Consider the following 18626-nt stretch of genomic DNA (forward strand, 5'->3'; position numbering starts at 1 on the left):
AATTTTGTTAAAAATAAATCTTAAGCTGCATTTTCTGAAAGTTTCACAGTGGTCATTAATGTCTAGAATTGAAGAGAGAAACAAACTGCATGTCCACAATCTTTATTTATATTTTCTGCTTGAATTTTTTAACGCGGGGCATGGTCATGGGGTACAGCAAAGCTAATCTCAATAACTTTTCAATCCTGTGGCTGTTGACAACTCATTGTTGCTAAAATTTTAGTAGTTATTTTTTATTTCTTTGCTACTGGCAGGCCCACACTGTTCTGGAGATGAACTATACTGAGCAGCAACTTATTTCAGCTGTGAGCTCTGGTGGACTGCGTCCAGTTCTTGCTGGTATTGAGTCTGGAGTACCAGAAAGTATGCTGTCACTAATTCAAAAGTGTTGGGATGCAAATCCTCAAAACAGGCCATCATTCAATGATATCGTGTTAGAACTAGATGATATGTTGCAACAAAGAAAGAAAATGGAGAAAGAAGATTTATCTCTTCACCAGCCTCCATTTCTCACTTCCATCAAGTCATGGATGATGTTAATAACTTCATACCTATCAGGAAAAGATTAACTGGTCAACTCAGGGAGAATGTGTATCCAAAGGAGCTTCATTTGGAGAATATTGGTTTCAGAATGTGGCTTGATGGTTTTGATGATCCTTTGCATATCATCTAGTGCTTTCTTGGGGATCCTTTGCTACATGTGGAAGACGGGAGTATGGAGGACATGCACTTTCTTATGCCTTTCCTATGCAATGAGAAGGATGTTCATGCTTTTGGTATCTTCGATGGGCATAGAGGTACACAAACCATGATACAGAACGCTGAAGATGCAGTAGAGATCATATATGAGGACAAATTCTTGTAAATCTTATCTGAGAAATTAATTCAAATACTTCTCTGCCCCCCTCTCCTTGTTTGAAGCTACTAAATTTGTCTGCGTTGAGGTTGAATCTAGTTTTCTTGTTCCTATATATTATATAATGTATATAAATTTCTGTTCTCTGGAAAACTTGCAGGTGCAGCAGCAGCTGAGTTTTCAGTTCAAGCATTGCCAGAATTTCTGAAAGCCTTAGGTTCTATGTGCAGGTGTGCTTCACTCTGGCTGTTATGCTTTGCCACGTTCAAATATACCATATTCATATATTAAATAAGTGTATATATGAGTGCAGTCCTGCTGATGCACTGGTGGAAGCATTGTTAGGACAGATGTTGCTTTTAGAGATGAACTTGATTCTCATCGAAAATCAAGGAGGGTTATTCAGAAAGACTGGCATCCTGGCTGCACTGCAGCTGCTGCTCTAATTGTTAAGAACAAGCTTTTTGTTGCTAATGCAGGTGACTGCAGGACAATTTTATGTCGAAGAGGGTGCCCTGTAGCTCTAAGTAGGGTAAGCTTGCTTATTTATTTGAATTGTATCAGTTTTATAGAACTATTGTGTGTTACGATTCTAAAACTAGTTGACTTGACATGTTAGGATCATGTTGCAAGCTGTCCTGAGGAGAGAAACCGAGTTGTTAGTGCAGGGCGGGAGGTAAAATGGCAAGTTGATACTTGGAGGGTTGGTCGTGCTGCACTTCAGGTATGCCCCTCTGTAATTTTTTTTCGATTTGACTTAGAAGTTAATTCCTTGTCACTAGTTTCATTACCAGACATCTTTAATGGTCTGCAAATTGATGCTTGATATAATAAAGAGCAGAAAAGTCTTTTAACATGGTAAGAAGAGAATGGATAATTCATAACCACACCTAGTAGTTACACTTGCTGTTTGGATATTTCTTTTTCATAATATTTCATTCCATTCCATCTAGAGCTTTGAATTCCATGAATTTGTCTGTTTATTGTTGGTTATAATTTCTTGTTTCCTGTAAGTGTTGGAAACTTCACTTTTAACTTGCTTTCCCTGGGAGGTAGCTCCTTTTTGGCCAAAAGGATACAACATGAATTTCTAGGCTCAAAGTTCTCATCTTCTGAATCTGTACATGTTTGTTTGGCAACTTAATAGCATACTATTGATTTTATATTATTTTTAGAAAAGCAGTCTATATTTTTTTTCCTTTTTCTTTTGAAAGGTTAAAAATTTTCTTTTGGAAATTGAAGTGACACGTTCTGTTGGAATCCAACACGGGTAATTAAAAACAGGATGTGTCAACTGCTTAGTTTATTATGGCAGTTTTCTGAAGAAACACTTCAAAGTTGTTTGTAAAAGTGGTTAACATATATTATAGGCTTTATCCAATCTAATTTTCACATTATTATGTCGTACTAGATATTGAGGTTATCATATCCTTGTTTAATACATTATAAATTCATTAAAATTTTATGAATCTTGTTTTTGATAAATTAACTACTTATAGGATATTGGCATGGCGTTCCACAACCATATTGATACTTGATATGATAACTTTTGAGAAATTAGAATATGGAACTGTCATGAATTGTTGTGACGATCCAGGGAGACCGAAACCTTAGGACGTAAAGAAAGACCCAGATCATTTAGGGTTTTTTTACAAAACTTCTGCTTCTTTTATTACTAGAATCATCTCTTTAAATAGAGGTTACATGGGGTTCATTCTTTACTTTATTCTTCAGAACAGGAAACAAAATTAGACTTTTAATGCAATAAGATACTTTCTAAAATAAATTATTCTAGTTAAGAATATTACTAAAATAAGCTTATTTGTCTTCTTTCCATTTTTTGCGCCTTTGACTTCTTGTCGTGCCCAAAAGCAACCAACATGATTCCCCCCTTGGAGAAAGAGCCTGTCCTCAAGCTTGAAGTCAGGATAAAGTTGGTGAAAGGTCCCTCATATTTCATTCCTTGGAACCAAACATAGCCTTGATGATGTTCAAATAAAGTATAGTATTAAATATAAGTTTTTAACCTATCCTAATTTTTTACAATCGCTTTTGCGGGCAAGACAAGAAGCCTTTAAATTTGTTCCAAAGTTTTCGAATGATTAGCTGTTGGAGACTACATGAATCAGACTTACAGTAATAACAGAGTAAGCATATCTAGGCGAGTCACAGTAAAACCAGTTTAACTTTCCAACCAGTCGTCTTATCAGGGTCTTCAAAAGGTTCACTTCTTTGATAAGTTGTAGGTTAGGCATCATTCATGCATTACACGGCTTGGCCCCAATTTTCCTGTTTCTGTAAGAAAATCTTTTTCTCTGAGACAAATAAATAACCTTCTTTGTGTCACTTCAACGCCCAATAAATACTTTAGCTACCCAAAATCCTTTTTCGAAACTGGGTATAAAGAAAAGATCTCAAAAAAAATACCTGCAAAATCACTTTCAATACCGACAATATCATCAACATAAACATCTAATGAGGTTATACCACCTTAAGACTATTTATAAAACACTAAATTATCGCAATTACTCTTCTTAATCCAAATTCTATCTACCAAACCAAGCGTGAAGACTTTATTTCAAACTATACAAAGATTGGTGAAGGCGATAGACTTTTTTACACTCTGAGTAGAGATGTCCATGGGCAGGGCTACAGCCAATTCCAAAAAATTTCAAGCCCAGGCCTGAATAGCTTGATTTAATCTCAAATAGGATAAGGAGCTTGAAGATGGGATTGAAAATGTGCAGTTGTGGGTGGCAATTTCTGTGAAGGTTGGCTGTAATTGCAAAAGAAAAAGGGCTGTTTGTTAGGCTATTAAGTTGGGTTGGGTGACTAGTGTACATGTGGTAATTTGATGTGGAGTCACCATTGAAGACACTACATGATGTTTAGGTTCCAGACTACTGTTTCTATGCCACAATCAAAAGTAAAACTAGCACATCAAGAATATTGAATCCATCAGCACTATAAATCAACATGGAAGTGGAACATCATGACTTTCTATCAAACAACTTAAATAACTTCTAACTTGACTTGGAATTTAGAGTTTACTACTGTGGTATTTCGTGGCTATACACTGTTAAGAGATAAACTTGCTATTCACCATGTTAACCTTCATGCATAGTTATTAATGTACCATATATGACAGTTGTGTTCAAACCAGATTGGTCAAAGTCTATGTCCATGTGTTTTTGACTAAGTTAAAGAAGAAAAGATGAGCGTGCTGTTATACTTTTGAAAGTGCAATCACTTTGTTAGATGGTTTTCTACGATATGAGTGATTAGATATTGGAAACAGAAACTTAGAATAGAACTCTTTGGAGACTTTCTAATCATATTTTCAAGGCATTTGGTAATGCGTTGTCAATAAAGCAGTTTAGTAAATTTTTGTCTAAAACATGCCAAATACTTCCTCTAATGAAGTTGTCTTTTCATAGGTAACTCGCTCCATTGGTGATGATGATTTGAAGCCTGCTGTAACTGCAGAACCTGAGATAACAGAAACTGTACTTTCAGTTGAGGATGAGTTCCTGGTAATGTTGGTGAAAATTTGTACATTGTGGATGATTGTTCATAACTGGACTTGTGATCTATAAATTGAGTTTAAGACAATTATTTGTAGATTGTACTTTTAGGGCTTTCTAGCTATATCAATGAATGCACATTGTATGATAAAGATTGCTGTTAATGCCCCCATGTGGTTCCTGGATTTGGTTTGATTGACAGGTAATGGCTAGTGATGGACTCTGGGATGTTGTGAGTGACGGAGGTGACAAACATCATCAGAGACACGGTTAAAGACCGGCAATGTGCTCGAAAAGGTTGGCAACGGAAGCTGCAGAACGTGGCAGTAAAGATAACATCACAGTCATTGTTGTGTTCCTTGTCCAGTATCCACAGCAGAGAGTTTACTAAGGTGTTTTTGATTGTTTTTTGTGAATTCAATTCGCTTGCCATGAATAAAGATGAATTAAATCGTCCATGTTATGAGCAACAGCATTTGGCCTTTAGGAGCTGGTTTTGCTTCTAAAATATTCATTTAATATTGTTATATTTTAGTCGATACTTTATTCTGAAATAATAAAATTGATTTTAGGTCAGAACAGGTCTAAATTATTAGATTATTGGACACATAACTAAGAATTTCCACAACAAAATTTAAATGCTGGTATTTTAAAAATAAATAAATAAATAGATATGTGATCATTGTATACTTAATCTTACCAAGTATCAAACTTTATATTTTTTAGGTTTGTTGTTATAGTTTGAAGCTAGGGGTTTTTTTTTTTAATTAAATTAAGGGCCGAAATCGTGCAGGTTAAAGCATGAATTAAAACAACTTTGAGTTAAATTATAAAATTTTTAGGATAACTGAAAGAGTAATTAACCTATTTGAACTAAGAGGGGTCAAGTCTTTGGATTTGCCCTTTCGAGTGTAAGATATTAATTTAGTGCATTTGATACATCTGCACATGGTTAAAAAAATAGTCATTAGAAAAACTTATGTCAAGACATGCAACAAGCAACAAGAAAAGCTTCAAAAAATAAAAACAAACATAAGCAGATGATATGAAATAGTCATTAGAAAGACTCCAAAAATAATGTGAAAGCTTGTCCAAAATTAACTAAGTAAAAAAATTAATTTTTATTATATCTCAAAAATTTCATATCATAACTCCTTTCTCATATAGCAAGAACCCCCAAATAAATCTGCAAACTCAAGATTAATTAAGTAAAAATAATTTTAATTATAAAATCACAAATAAAATCAAGTATATCACCATAACTCCTTTCTTGTATAATTATGAATCTGAACATAGATAGCTTCTTTTTTTTATACTATAAATTAAAGTTGGTAGATATGTACATATTATATCTTAAGAGAGACGCTCAAATAAAAGCTGTCACTTGCTCTCTTAAAAGTTTGAACTCGAGTAAATTTTATGAATGAACAGCCTTAATCTAAACTAAATATAAAAATAATTAGAATTATGAAAAAAATTGAGAGGTGAGTTATAGAGTAGTGAAAGAGAAGTAAATATATATTACATAAATTCACAATCACATTAAAGAGAAGCAAGTATAATAATTACACAATACATCCTCTACTTGTAGAAGACTAACGAGAGGATGAACGCATGCGCACGCTTATATGTCTGTCTCTTTCTCCTTTTCATCTTATTGTGGCTTTTTTTATGCTGGCGCTTGTTTTGCGTGGTTTCAAAACTAAGTTAATAAGAAGTTGACTTATTTTTTATAGGGCTTAGAAGTTGACTGTTCATCTGACTTTGCCAATTCGTTTTTTTTAAAAAATAATACCCTTAAGTTTGTTGCGCAGAAAGAGAGCCCCAACAAATGATGGTATTCAAGAAAAGTGTTTAGAAGATGCAACAATATACATTAATTAAGGTAGCTAAAGATTTTTATGTGTGAAAGCAGAAGGCCGGCAGCAGGGTTGTGCTTGGAGAAATATGGTACCAAGGGAGTTGTCAAAATGTTTTCAGTTGTTCTATATGAAATTGTTTCTTGCTTATGTTCTTTTAGCAATCAATTTAAAACGTAAAGGATGAGGGTGACAAATGTCACAAACACGTTATGTGTAGTTACTATAAAAAGTCAAATGTGGGGTATAATTTTACTTTAATGTCAATCAATATTTTGGAATCTTTTGATTCTCAATCTCAATTTCAACTTTCTAGATATTTATTTAGCTGAGCTGTGATGGATAAAATATTACTTTACCTTTTGTTTATGCATAAAGTTTTTAATTCTGGAAACTATTCTATTACCCTTTTTTCATTTCTTTTCCTTTTTTCCTGGATATTCCACTACTTGTTATTGGAGTTAATTATTCTACATTATCCTAAATTTTTTTTAATTAGTCTTTTTTTGTATTGGTATTAAATTTTTTTTGTCTAAAAAATTTTGGTTAACATTATTTCACGTTGGAGATAACTTATTCTATTTAGGCTTAATTATTTTTTAAGGTAGTTTAACTTGCATTTTCTATTGTAAGATAAACTTAGATTTTAAGAAAGGTCAAACCTCAATATGAAATAATTATAAGTTCAATGTCTAATTAGATAAAAAATTTAAGCTCCAATGAAAAAAATTTATAAATTCAGCCTAAAATGTAATTTAACCCTAAACAAAAGTTCGCAACAAGACATCGACACGATTATACTTCCAAAGACGTAAATTGTTTTAATTTTTTATTCTCTTTTTTATGACACGGTTTTGTTGCCTTCATGAATATCTCTCAGTTTGCTCTCCTTAAAGCTAGCAAACCATTAGATCAGTCTCTTTATAAGCAGCTGATACTTGTTATTCTGATCTTATCCCCAATTTTCTTGGCCATTTTCGATCCTTTGACCCAACAAAAGAAATGGGTGCCGAAGTTGAAGTTAAAGATGAAGAATCAATCACAATTGTCCACAAAATCAAGATTCAGATACAATTCCCCACTTGTAAGTCCTTATAGCCTGTAGTTTTTGTGCCTGGTGAACGCTTATTGGTAGGAGGAGGAGCCAGTACAACTGCCCACAACCACCACCCCCTTACACCTTCCCGTGTTTGTATCTTAGTGGTGGCTTTACACTCCGGACCATCTACTTGCTGCGGTTGTGCACTTAGTGGTTTGCTTTAACCAACACCAGGTTTAATTTCATGCTGGTCTTATGGGTATGGAGATGGTCTTCTTTGGGCTGAAGTGCTATATAATTATCCACCATGGAAAGGCACTTTATTTTTTTTGGATATATTCACATGGGTGGTCATGGTGGGTTTTTATTCTGAATACCATAAAACAAGAGCTGGTGAGTATATTGCTCCTTGCTTATTACGACTTTCTTCTTGCATTTGCCCTAACGTGTGTTGGATAACGTTGACGATGTAAGTCTCTAGTGTCTAAGAAGCAACGAGTCCAATTACTAATGAAAATGTCTTTGTCCCTGCGGCTGTATTTCTTTATCTTAGTTTAATAAGTAAGCGTCTTTTAACTAGAACAAGGGTTAATTGTTTGGGGGGCAAATGTAGGTCTATTGGGATTGGTTACATTTGGATTTAGTCCAAAGCAGGAGGATGAGGGGTGTGGATTAGTGTTGTTGCTTGCTTGGTACTGCAATTTGGGTGGTGGTCTTGCCAATCACTTCCTTATGCATGATGTCCAAGTGAAAAGTTGGATTTCAGGACTTCTTTTTGCTGGTCCTTTTGTTTGTACTTTAGCTATGGATGCTGATGCATGTTTCAAAGCATGGTTTATTGGTTATAGGAGCCTTAGGATGATCACAGACTCAGCAGGTAGTGCTCTTTTCTTCATTATGTCTTTCGGTAACCATCCATTTTTTACTTAGTTGATGCTCTAATAAGCAGATATAGTGGATAAGGGATACAAAGTGCAGGAGCAGCAGTTGCTTGGCAAGTTGATACACACAAGGTTCCGTTCTTTCCCAGTTGATTGTGAATGGTCACTCCTACTATAAGTATCCATTGCTGGTGTTCTAGTTAGCTAGCTGTAAGGATGATAACAGACTGAAGATGAATGTAAATGAGGCTCCTGTTCCATCTTTAATAAAGATATCAACAGTATGCCACTCTACTTAGTGTTATTTGTTTGTTTGTCTTTCTCCACGTTCTGCCTAAATGGAGCATCTTGTCTTTTACAACAGTTGTTATGTTTACGTTACCACGCATTATTGTCTCATAAAAGGAATTTAGTTAATGCACTGTGAGACTTTCTTCACTTAATGGAATCACATTTTTCTCCTTTCTCATAAATATCTGATGAATTTCAAGGCAAATATCCCATTTTCCTGGATTAAAGTTCTAGGTAGCATTTGATAATAATAAAAAAAAAAGTTCTAGGTAGCAGATATTACAAAATATCCAGAAGTTCTCTCCATTCACAGAAGCCTTTAATGGCCTATAAAATTGAAAGTAAGTCCTAGAAATCCTATTAACCAAAAAAACAGTAAAAGAGCTCATGGAGGGGTTAGAAATGTCTGAAACTCATAGGGTGAGAGTGCGAAGATCTCTATGGATTCTCGATCTTAGGGCCTTCCTTCCAAAAGTTCTGTTGCTTTTTTTTCCTCTTTGCAATCAATACCCTCTTCAATGCTGTTTCGAGCAATCAGCCTCACAATCTTTACATCTTCTTCTGCCCGATACGATGAACCCTATCCATAGCCTGTTCCTCAACAGCTGGGTTCCACCATGGTTCATCAAGTAAACTCTAGAAGCAGCTGTAAGGTTGATACCTGCACTGAAGCTTGGACTGCAAGCAAAACTGTCGGCCATCTAGTCTGGAACTTGGAACTCTTCAATCACTTGAGCTCTCTTTTTTGCATTATTGATCCATCTAAACGCAATATCTTAAAACCAGCATTTGTCAGCGGCTTTTCAAGTAGTAGCAACATAGTCGGAACTGAGAGAAACAACTGACTTGTAGCTGGCTTTGATCTCTTGACTCCGAAGGAGGTAGTAGAGCAGATACTTTCGATGATGTGGGGTTCCTTGATGATATTTCAGTGTGATCAGCTTCAGAAGATTTTGGAGGGGCTGAAAAGAGATCAGACTGAGATAAGGTTGACGACAAAAGGGCAGCATGGCTTCGTACGCTGTAGGGTTTAAGGATGCAGGATCGGCAAAAGATATGGGCACAACGTGTAATTACTACATAACAGGAAGAGAGATGCAAATAGGACAGTCGAAATCCTCGCCATCTTGTAGCATCACAACCATCTTTTTTAGCAACTCTGGGTTGTTGGATACACTGTTTCAAATTTATATACATGTATAAGTGAATATAAAACAATCGTCAGCATGCTAGAAAAAGTTCACCTTGACCATGATGCTGAAACATTTCTATAAAAATGAGAACAGTGAACAATCTGAAGAACACACGGCATATCCATTAGAAGAACAATACTAGCATGCCCAGAAGCAAAGTATCAGAGGCTGAATATACACTGGACTGACTAATACACAGCCTACCAGCAAGCAGGCAGCAGAATACGATCAGATCCCAGTAAGTGCAGAAAGAAGGTGAACTCTAAAGCACTGATAATTCTCTGAATCAAATTATAAGTTCTAAAATTCATTGCCATCATTTTCTTAACATAAGCTAAAGAATTTTTCCTGGGTGCAAAATCATTAAAACAATCTTTCACCAGAAAAATACAGTATATAATGTTACCAACATCAAAATCACTGTTCATCGTACTCTGGGACAAGTCCTGACAACTACTATCCTAATAACCATCTTACAAGTCCATAAATGACATCCTCTTAAACTTTGATAAACCCAGGTAACAGACAAAAAGGAATTAAGATTACTTATCAGGGCAAACAACATCTTTTAACCTTCTGAACTACTATCACATTCCATCTTAGCTGCCTGAGGATTTCCTTTATCATGAAGCCTAGACCCTAATGTCCTTAGAACCATAATTTTCTTTACAGCTACTTATGACACCTACTGAAGCATCATATACTACATATTTGTGTCTCAACACAAAAAAGTATCCAGCCAAATTATTTTCTAGAGATTTTCTGTGAAGTCAGTAATGCTTCAGTCAATTCTCCAAGAAAGAAAGATCCCTCCAGTAGCACATCTATATTTCTTGCCTATCTGTACCTTCACATCCTTTAACGTCTTCCCATTAGAATTCTCCAATAGCATTTACGGATTCAAGCATTCCTGACTAAATTTCTTTGTGGCTACTAAACTCAAAACCCCAGGGGACTTCTGAAACAAGTGATCTAAGTAAAATGATTCAATTACAAGACAATCTTTTTTCCTAATTTCCTAGAGATGCACATAAAACATAGCATGTCTGTCAGTAGTTGCAATAGTCCAGAAATAAAAGAAATCTGCCTGTAGGAATCATAAATTCCATAGAATGCACAAGGGTTTCAACATAAACATAAATTCTTTGGCCTTGGTTTAACCTAAATATTCAATCTGTTAGAGCAAGCGACTAACTGAATCTCTAAAATATAACAATCGGTAAACAGTATTGAATAAATTTTAATGGAACCTAAAGAAATGTCAAGGTAATGAGTGGATATTTCTATAACTTGAACCTTCAACATGCAGATGGAAACACGCCGAGATCCAGAGGTAAAGGGCAAGACTAGTACAAATCTGCCGAAGTCGTAAAAGCATGCCAAGCACGGTTGAATAGTGCGCACTAGACTGTCATTTGCAATGAACTCCTCGATAACATTTTTGGCTTTTCCTTCATTGGTCATAAATTCTCACGCTCTCTACAGAAGCTCAACATAACATGTTGTAATGTTTTAGGTGGCAATCCAACTAAGTTATTACCCTTTATCTCCGCAAGGAATGCTGGCCATAGAACCTGAAGAATTTTATTTCATAACAAATCATATGCATAAGAAAGAATGAAATGAAAGGAGCCTATCCAATTCCTACATAGATGTCTAAGTGAGCTACTTCTGCTCAAGTAGTCAACTATCATGTTCAACTGAAAAGGCTATCTTCTAAGATTAAGTTTGAGCAACTCAGGTGACAGTTTTAGTTTCCTCATACATGATTCAATTACTTCATAAATCTAGTTAATTTCTTCTTCTTCTTTTTACATATATAACATATAATACAAATATCAAATAAATACATGTTTCCATTAAGAGCTGTCATAGTTATGCTTGGCTACCTGGAGACGTGAGAGACCATTCTTATTACCCTGAGCAAGGGGTGTTGAACCAAACTTCTCCAATAGCTCTTGATAGAAACGGTTCGAATCGCAAAAATGCCATCAAAGAAAACAAATCAGATGAGCCATTTTGGATGGGAGTTCCTGTAAGCCCATCTACAAGTGGCCTTCAAATTAGTGACAGCTTACTCTGTGGCATTCATCTAATCACATGTCCATCTAAGATGATCGCCACATCATCTTCTTCATAGGATCAACAAGACTCAGTGGCCAGAGACTATAAGTAGTAAATATATCAATTCTTAAGCCTCACTTCCTTAGTTCTTTCTCCTAATACATATACCTTCAATTTCCGGACAGGTGTTCCTCAGCTGTGTTATCATGAGAAACACAGAGGGGGGCACACAATTCGTCTTCGCCGAAAACTGACACACCCATCAGCTACACTGACAGATTTCCCCTTAGCTTACTGCCAAATTCAGCTTCCTTAGTATTACGTTTTTTTCGAGGTCTAGTACCTTTCTTACTAGCTCCTCTACCCCTCTTTCCCTTCTTAACATCCTCCTCAACAATCTCTTCTATACCAGCATCACCAGAATTGGGAACAAAGCTACCAAATTTATCAAACGCAATCAAAGAAAGCAAAGTTAGAGTCTTACCTAATCCCATATCATCAGCAAAAATCCCTCCTCGCAAAGGCTCAGGACGTTTATCAGTCTGATAATTTGTCAACACGTTTACAAATTCTCCACCTTTCTCCTCCCAAAAAAGAGGCAACTCATTCGAATTTTCTTTATGGAGTAACCATCCTAAACCTTCCTTTTGGTGCAACAAAAGCTGAGATATAATAACCTCATTTGGAGGCTCTATGGGTTCCATTGCTGCCTTCTTGCTAACATTCTTTTCGACCAACTTGAAACCTTATCCAAACTCTGGGACTCTCCTCCAGCTCTGTTTCCTTAACCACAGCAGCCTCAGACAACGTGAAAGACACATCAGAGTGGGAAATTAACTCCAACCCACCTCGTGAAATCGCGGATTTAACAGAATTAAAGGCTTCTAATCTAGCAAAAATGTGAATTTGGCAGGGGATTTATACCTATTACTAGCACTACGAGAATTAGGCACGATACCTTCGACGACAATCAAGTGAGAGTCAATCAAAGGCGAAGTACGGCGGCTACGGAACGCTCGATATGGCCCACTTGAAGGGTTCTAGTGTTGAGAACTTGAGGGCGTTTCCGTCGTAAGGGTTGAGAGGTTCTCGCACAAGTCCCACCATTTCTCGGCCACTGATTTGCCTCTGTAATACTGAAGGCCTACTATATGGCGATGACAAAGCCAAGCAAATAAGTATCGAAGGAGGACTGGGAAGAGGATTCTTGATCCTCCCATAATTCATCAACGGACGACGCCAATTCTTCCATTAGGTTGAGGCTTTGGGTTTTTGAATTTGAGTGAAGAGAGGGAAGTGAGGGACTTTAAATGCCATGCATAAACCCATCTTTATACTCCACGGTGCACCGAGTTATACCCATTTTTAGGTTAAATTATTGTTATCGTCCTTTACAATATTGAAATTTGAAAAACAGTCTTCTTACTTAATTTGAAATAATTTGATAAGACCATTCTTGCAATGTTATTAGTTACTTCTAATAACCAATATGATAAACTAAAAGTACCATCAACCTATGTTAGGGGGCCGATTGCATTTTGCTCTCTCTACAATGCGTATGTATGAGATATACGTGGCACGTCATTTAGTTTTAAACAATAAAATGTAATTTGCTATTTTTTAGTTAAAGGGTCAAAAGCAATCTAATTTATAGGACAGACTCCCATAATACTTTATCATTATTAACTATCCTTGTTAAAATATTCCCTAAATTTTCTCTAAAACATTTTTAACACAAAAAATTCATTTCAGTGTAATAATAAAAAAAAAGGTGTTTTTAAGAAAACTTACACCAATATTTTAATCAACATAATTAACTATATTAGTTTTTAAGAGAATTAATAATTACATGGATGAATTATTATCATTATAAAAGTAAAATATTAAACTATATCAAATTAAAATTTAACTTTTTTAAATTTGAGCATAATAAAAAACCATAATTTACCTCATTTTTCATTTCCACCTTCTTCTTTTTTTAAAAAAAAATTATAAATGTTGGAAATATGATAATCTTACTTTTGAGGTTTTTTATTAGAATATGTTGTTGGCTCAAATTTATTAAAAGGGGTGAATTAAGATTTAAAATTTTTTATATGTAGGATAAAAAGCTTGATACTTCGAATTATAGTACTTGAGCTTCAATTTTAACTCCACTGTTTAAAATGTCTCAAATAAGATTTTTCAATTCACTAAATATATATAGCAAAAAGAACATTAACATTAGTTTCAAGGCTAAACTAATAACACTATCGATTACCATTAGTGAGAGATTAAGTTAAAAAATAAACCTCTAAAACGTAGGTGTTTATAATATTAAGCTCACTAAAACCCATACAAGGATTTTACAATGAAAGCACTCAAGACTATGTTTAAGAAAATAAAGAGAATTAAAGAGTATTCTTCTTGATTTGGATTAGTGTTCTTAAAGTGTATTTATATCAAGGAATTGGTTGTAGTCATTTAGAGTCGACGGGGATAAATGGAGTTGTGCAAGATAAATATTCAGTAGAAAAAGTTGACTTGAAAGACAAGTATCGATACTTACAAAGAGAGTATCAGTACCTTTTACAAAAATTGGCCATTAGTACTCGTTATAAAGGTTGTGGTATCGACACCTTAGAGGCGTGTATAGTTATCTAAAGCACATGTAATGATGCCTCAAGAACCAATATTGATACCTTGCCCTTCTATTTTGTCTTATGGCTATTGATTTGTAAAGTATCCATACACAAACCTTAGTTAATGATACTTACTCATCAAAAAACATTTTAAACACTCTGAAACAACTTGAGATTAACTCAAAAACTTTTGGAACAAGAACATATTTAGAATATTTTTGTGAGTATTTTTAAGCTTTGAAAAAGTTTAATGAAAATTTTCAACAATATTTTTACTAAATAATTTAGAGATAAAATATATAAAATTTGTTTTAAAGGTTGTTATATCAAAATCAAAAGAAATCAAAGCTAACCATGGTAAAATATGTGTATTATTCTCCATAATTTTGGAGGGATACCTCAACTAATAAGTTTAACTTGGGACAAACAGAGAAAATTTTGACTAACAAGTTTGACTTCAGGATCAATTAGGAGTCAAGGAAAGAGACCTTGACAAATAAGTTTAACTTTGAACCTCGACTCTCATAGGTGTCAAGGTTCGTTTAATATTTTTATTATTTTCTTCTTTTAATGTCTAACTTTGAACATTGACTCTCAAAGATGTCGAGGTCCATTTAATATTTTTACTACTTTCTTTATTTTAAGTTTGACTTCGAATCTCAATACTCATGGGAGTCAAGATTCTCTTTCTTCGTCCCCTGCTTGATTACACTCTTAAAAAAAAACCTTATTTTGAATGAAACTTATTATAAAATATTTTTTTACAATATTCTAATAAACAAACTTTGGATTTTTAAAGAATAAAAATAGTTTTCTAAGACATACCGATAAAAATTTATATAAAAATTTAAAAGATTTTAAGATATTGTTAAATAAATTTGTAACTTTTTAAATTATTTTATAGGATAAGTTATATAGATAGTCACTTAATTATTAAAAATTTTATTTTTTGACACTCAAAATAAAAATTTGCAATTTAGACGCTCACATTACCTAGGTCATCCATTTTGATCACTCCCGTTCAAATTTAAATGGAAATCTAACCTAGCATTTCACCTCTCCAAAAAATATTTTTTTAATGAAAAAAGAAGGGTTTTTCTTCTTCCTAAATAAAAATGTTGTTTCCAACTTGTTGTTGCCACCGCCTTCTCCGATGGTCTTCTCCGATGACTAAACACGCAAAAACTCTCTTCTCTCCCTTTTTTTCTCAAATCTTAGGATAGTTTTCCGTGAATCAGTCACAAACTCTTCAAATCTCACCTTGAAACTAGAAGGTAATGTCTGCCGATTTCCTTCTCCGACCATCCAATTGCCTTAGTTCCAAGGTATGTTGTTCTTAGTCTTGGCACCAAACGTCATTTTTTAGATCAATAACTCCATGCTCAAAATGATTTTTTTCACCAAAAAACTAGGCTTAGTAATGCAAATGTTCTACTTTTTTAGGGGTTAAACCTCATTTATATTAAAAGGTTGGGGAATAAAGTGATACTTTTTTATTTTACTTAACTATGTGGAAAAAAAATTAGAAATAATTTTACATCAGATTTTCATTTGAGATTTTAACGGGAGTGACCAAAATGAACAAACTATGTAACATACGTGCCTAAATTGTAAACTTTTTATTTGGGTGCCTATAATGAAAATTTTGTTATAGTTGGTTGACCGTTTATGTAGTTTACCCTAACTTTCATTCTAGCCTTCTAGTAGGGATAGTTACCATTCTCATAGGGGGACGAGTAATTGACGAACCTCCCATTGTCAGCAAAAAGTAATATTAGGATTCACCACTAGATAAGTTAAGTATTTGCTCTGATTTCAATTATTGTTACCTTAAGTTTCCTTTTTATTGAAAATGAACAATGCAATAGAAGTGCTAAATTGTAATGGCCACTAAAGCCTGGCACCACGAAAAATTGTGCAAACAAAGTAGAAATAATGTAAAAATTTATTTGCTTAATTTAATTTTCCTACATCTACGGAGCCTAACTTAGTGAGTAATTCCATCATCTTTGATCATGAATACAACAAGTGATTCACACTCTATCACTCTCTAAGTATAGAGAACACTCAACTCCGAATTCTTCCCCTAAGAATTTGGGCAGTAAACACTCAACAATGTTTACAATTTAGTTTGCGCTCTCTCACAAAATAGTTCATCAATGAACAAATTAAAATACGCTCAATGAGCTCTCATGCAAAACATATACAATCCTCAAAGCATATATCAATTTCACCTTACTAACATAAAATCTAAGTGAATAGAAAGTAGATCCTTGAAAATAGTTATTACATTAATAGCAATCAAAACAAAATCACTCGAAGATATGCTCTCCAAAATCATTAGCACTATCTCAATCAAATCCCCACATTCCAATAACTTAATTGATTCACATGAATTCAATCCAATCTTTAAATGCTAAAGATTGGTTTTCATAGATAGACTAAAGTATCATCACTAACACATCACACGAACAAGTCTAAAATTTTCTTCATTAAATTATCAAGTCAAATAAAACAATTTACCATTGGCACTGTGATGTTAGAAGCGCTCTATCTACGTATAAGTTATAACCATGGTCTTGCTCTTCAATGATTCTGTTCTACAATGACTTCAAGGGGTCATACTTCGCAGCTACACTTATCCAAAGAGGATGATACTTGATTTGTATGATATTTTACATTAACATCTGATAAATGCATTGCTTGTCAGGTCACCAAATATATTCATATTATATGTGAAAGTGATCAGTTAATAACCAAACTACAATTGGGATTTGTCAATGAGAAAAAAAGGGTTAAGACATGTCTTATTAAATTGTAATGAAGATAAAGGACATTTGGTATATACTAGTCAGGCCTTCAAAAGCAAAGGCTTTTCATTACCAAAAACAGCCAATCAAAATCACTGTTATCAAATGACTCAGTATTGATAAAAGACTGAGTGGAGCTCTCATGTTCTGATATTATATCATGCTCTCTCTCTCTCTTTCAGTGGAACTTTCACAACCTAAAAATTTAAAACTTTTTCAGACTTGTTAATATATTTTTTTTTATTTCCATTGTGGTTTATTTTTTAAGAGTGATAGTAGAAACAACCAGGCATCATTTCCCATGTATTTTGACTCTCAACAAATATTGACTTGTCTGCCTAAGAGGCAGCTCCTCTTCGAGTTCAAACCCCAAGGCTTCTAAAATCCAAAAACAAGAGCTTTCTTTATAGAAAGCAACAGCCCAAGTTTTGATTTTGAGTGCATCTTCAAGCTTGAAAACTACCTTTCCATGCCATCATGTGCCTAAGAACAAGGCTAGCTTGCTTGTCTCTCTTGCTGCTGTTGCTGCTGCTACTACAGTTTGAGACTCCATGTTATGCAGGTGGTGTTCATAGATTCAAAGCTGGTGGGTCTAACGGTGAGCAAAAAAGTCCCAAGTTTATTAAATCTCAAGGTAAAAATGGAGATGACATTTTGCAGCACAACAAAGGAAAGTGTATACAGGTCCAAATCCTTTACACAATAAGAGGTAAGTGAGAGAGAAAAAGATGAGCATTACCCAAAGCTTCATTTCTTCCCTTTCATTTTTTTTTTAAATTTATTGTGAGAGCATTATATTTTTGAGGCTTGTTTACAGGCCAGTACTACCCTTTGGTGATTTTGCATATATGTATATGGGAAGCTTAGCTCTGAGTTTTTTTTTTTTGGGCAACAAATATATACACTTTTTTTTTATTTGTTAAATATTTTGATCATATACATCAATATATAAATATAAATATAAATTTAACAGAAGCTATCAGAAAATTGATTTAGATCAATGGAGAACACTAAAATCATGCATTTTCTAGGGAAGAGTTGTTGACGTTATTAGTGGGGTTGTATTGTTATTAATGGCAGATATAGCAGATTTCAAACAGAAAAAAAAGATATGGTCATATAGAGCAACACATAGCAGAAGCAGAGCAATAGTATGAAAACAAGTGTAGATTTGGGTTTTCTTTTTCTTGTAAAATCGAGGTTGACAAGAGCATGTTATTAAATCAATGATATATGGTTTGTATTGTTTTTATCATACGTTATAGTATCCATAGGGCTGATGAAGTTGATTTTAGGTTGGTTGAATTATTTTAGATTTGGATACAATAAAAAATTATAATTACAAAGTAAATGTATACAATTATTGATTGGAAATAGGATAAATGGAAGGAGGTTTGTCTGGCATGAATCATTATCAGTAAGGCCCCGCAAGTTTTGCTACTTATTTCTTTTTTGACATTTTTGCCTGCTCCTCTCTCTCTCTCTCTC

At 34.2% G+C, this 18626-nt stretch overlaps 1 long non-coding RNA gene and 1 pseudogene across 1 annotated transcript; one reads left to right on the forward strand and one right to left on the reverse strand.

Annotated features, from left to right (window-relative positions):
* Window positions 1-711: 711 nt before the first annotated feature.
* Window positions 712-4640, forward strand: LOC121225488 (uncharacterized). The gene is made up of 6 exons (XR_005923367.1): window positions 712-797; window positions 1017-1086; window positions 1170-1388; window positions 1476-1580; window positions 4294-4389; window positions 4583-4640. It is a non-coding gene; the product is annotated as an uncharacterized lncRNA (long non-coding RNA).
* A 4264-nt stretch (window positions 4641-8904) lies between these two features.
* LOC121225452 (putative SWI/SNF-related matrix-associated actin-dependent regulator of chromatin subfamily A member 3-like 1) lies at window positions 8905-12979 on the reverse strand (annotated as a pseudogene).
* Between the last annotated feature and the right edge of the window lie 5647 nt (window positions 12980-18626).

This window comes from Gossypium hirsutum, chromosome D13 (genome assembly GCF_007990345.1).
Source record: "Gossypium hirsutum isolate 1008001.06 chromosome D13, Gossypium_hirsutum_v2.1, whole genome shotgun sequence".
In the NCBI taxonomy this organism is placed as follows: Eukaryota; Viridiplantae; Streptophyta; class Magnoliopsida; order Malvales; family Malvaceae; genus Gossypium; species Gossypium hirsutum.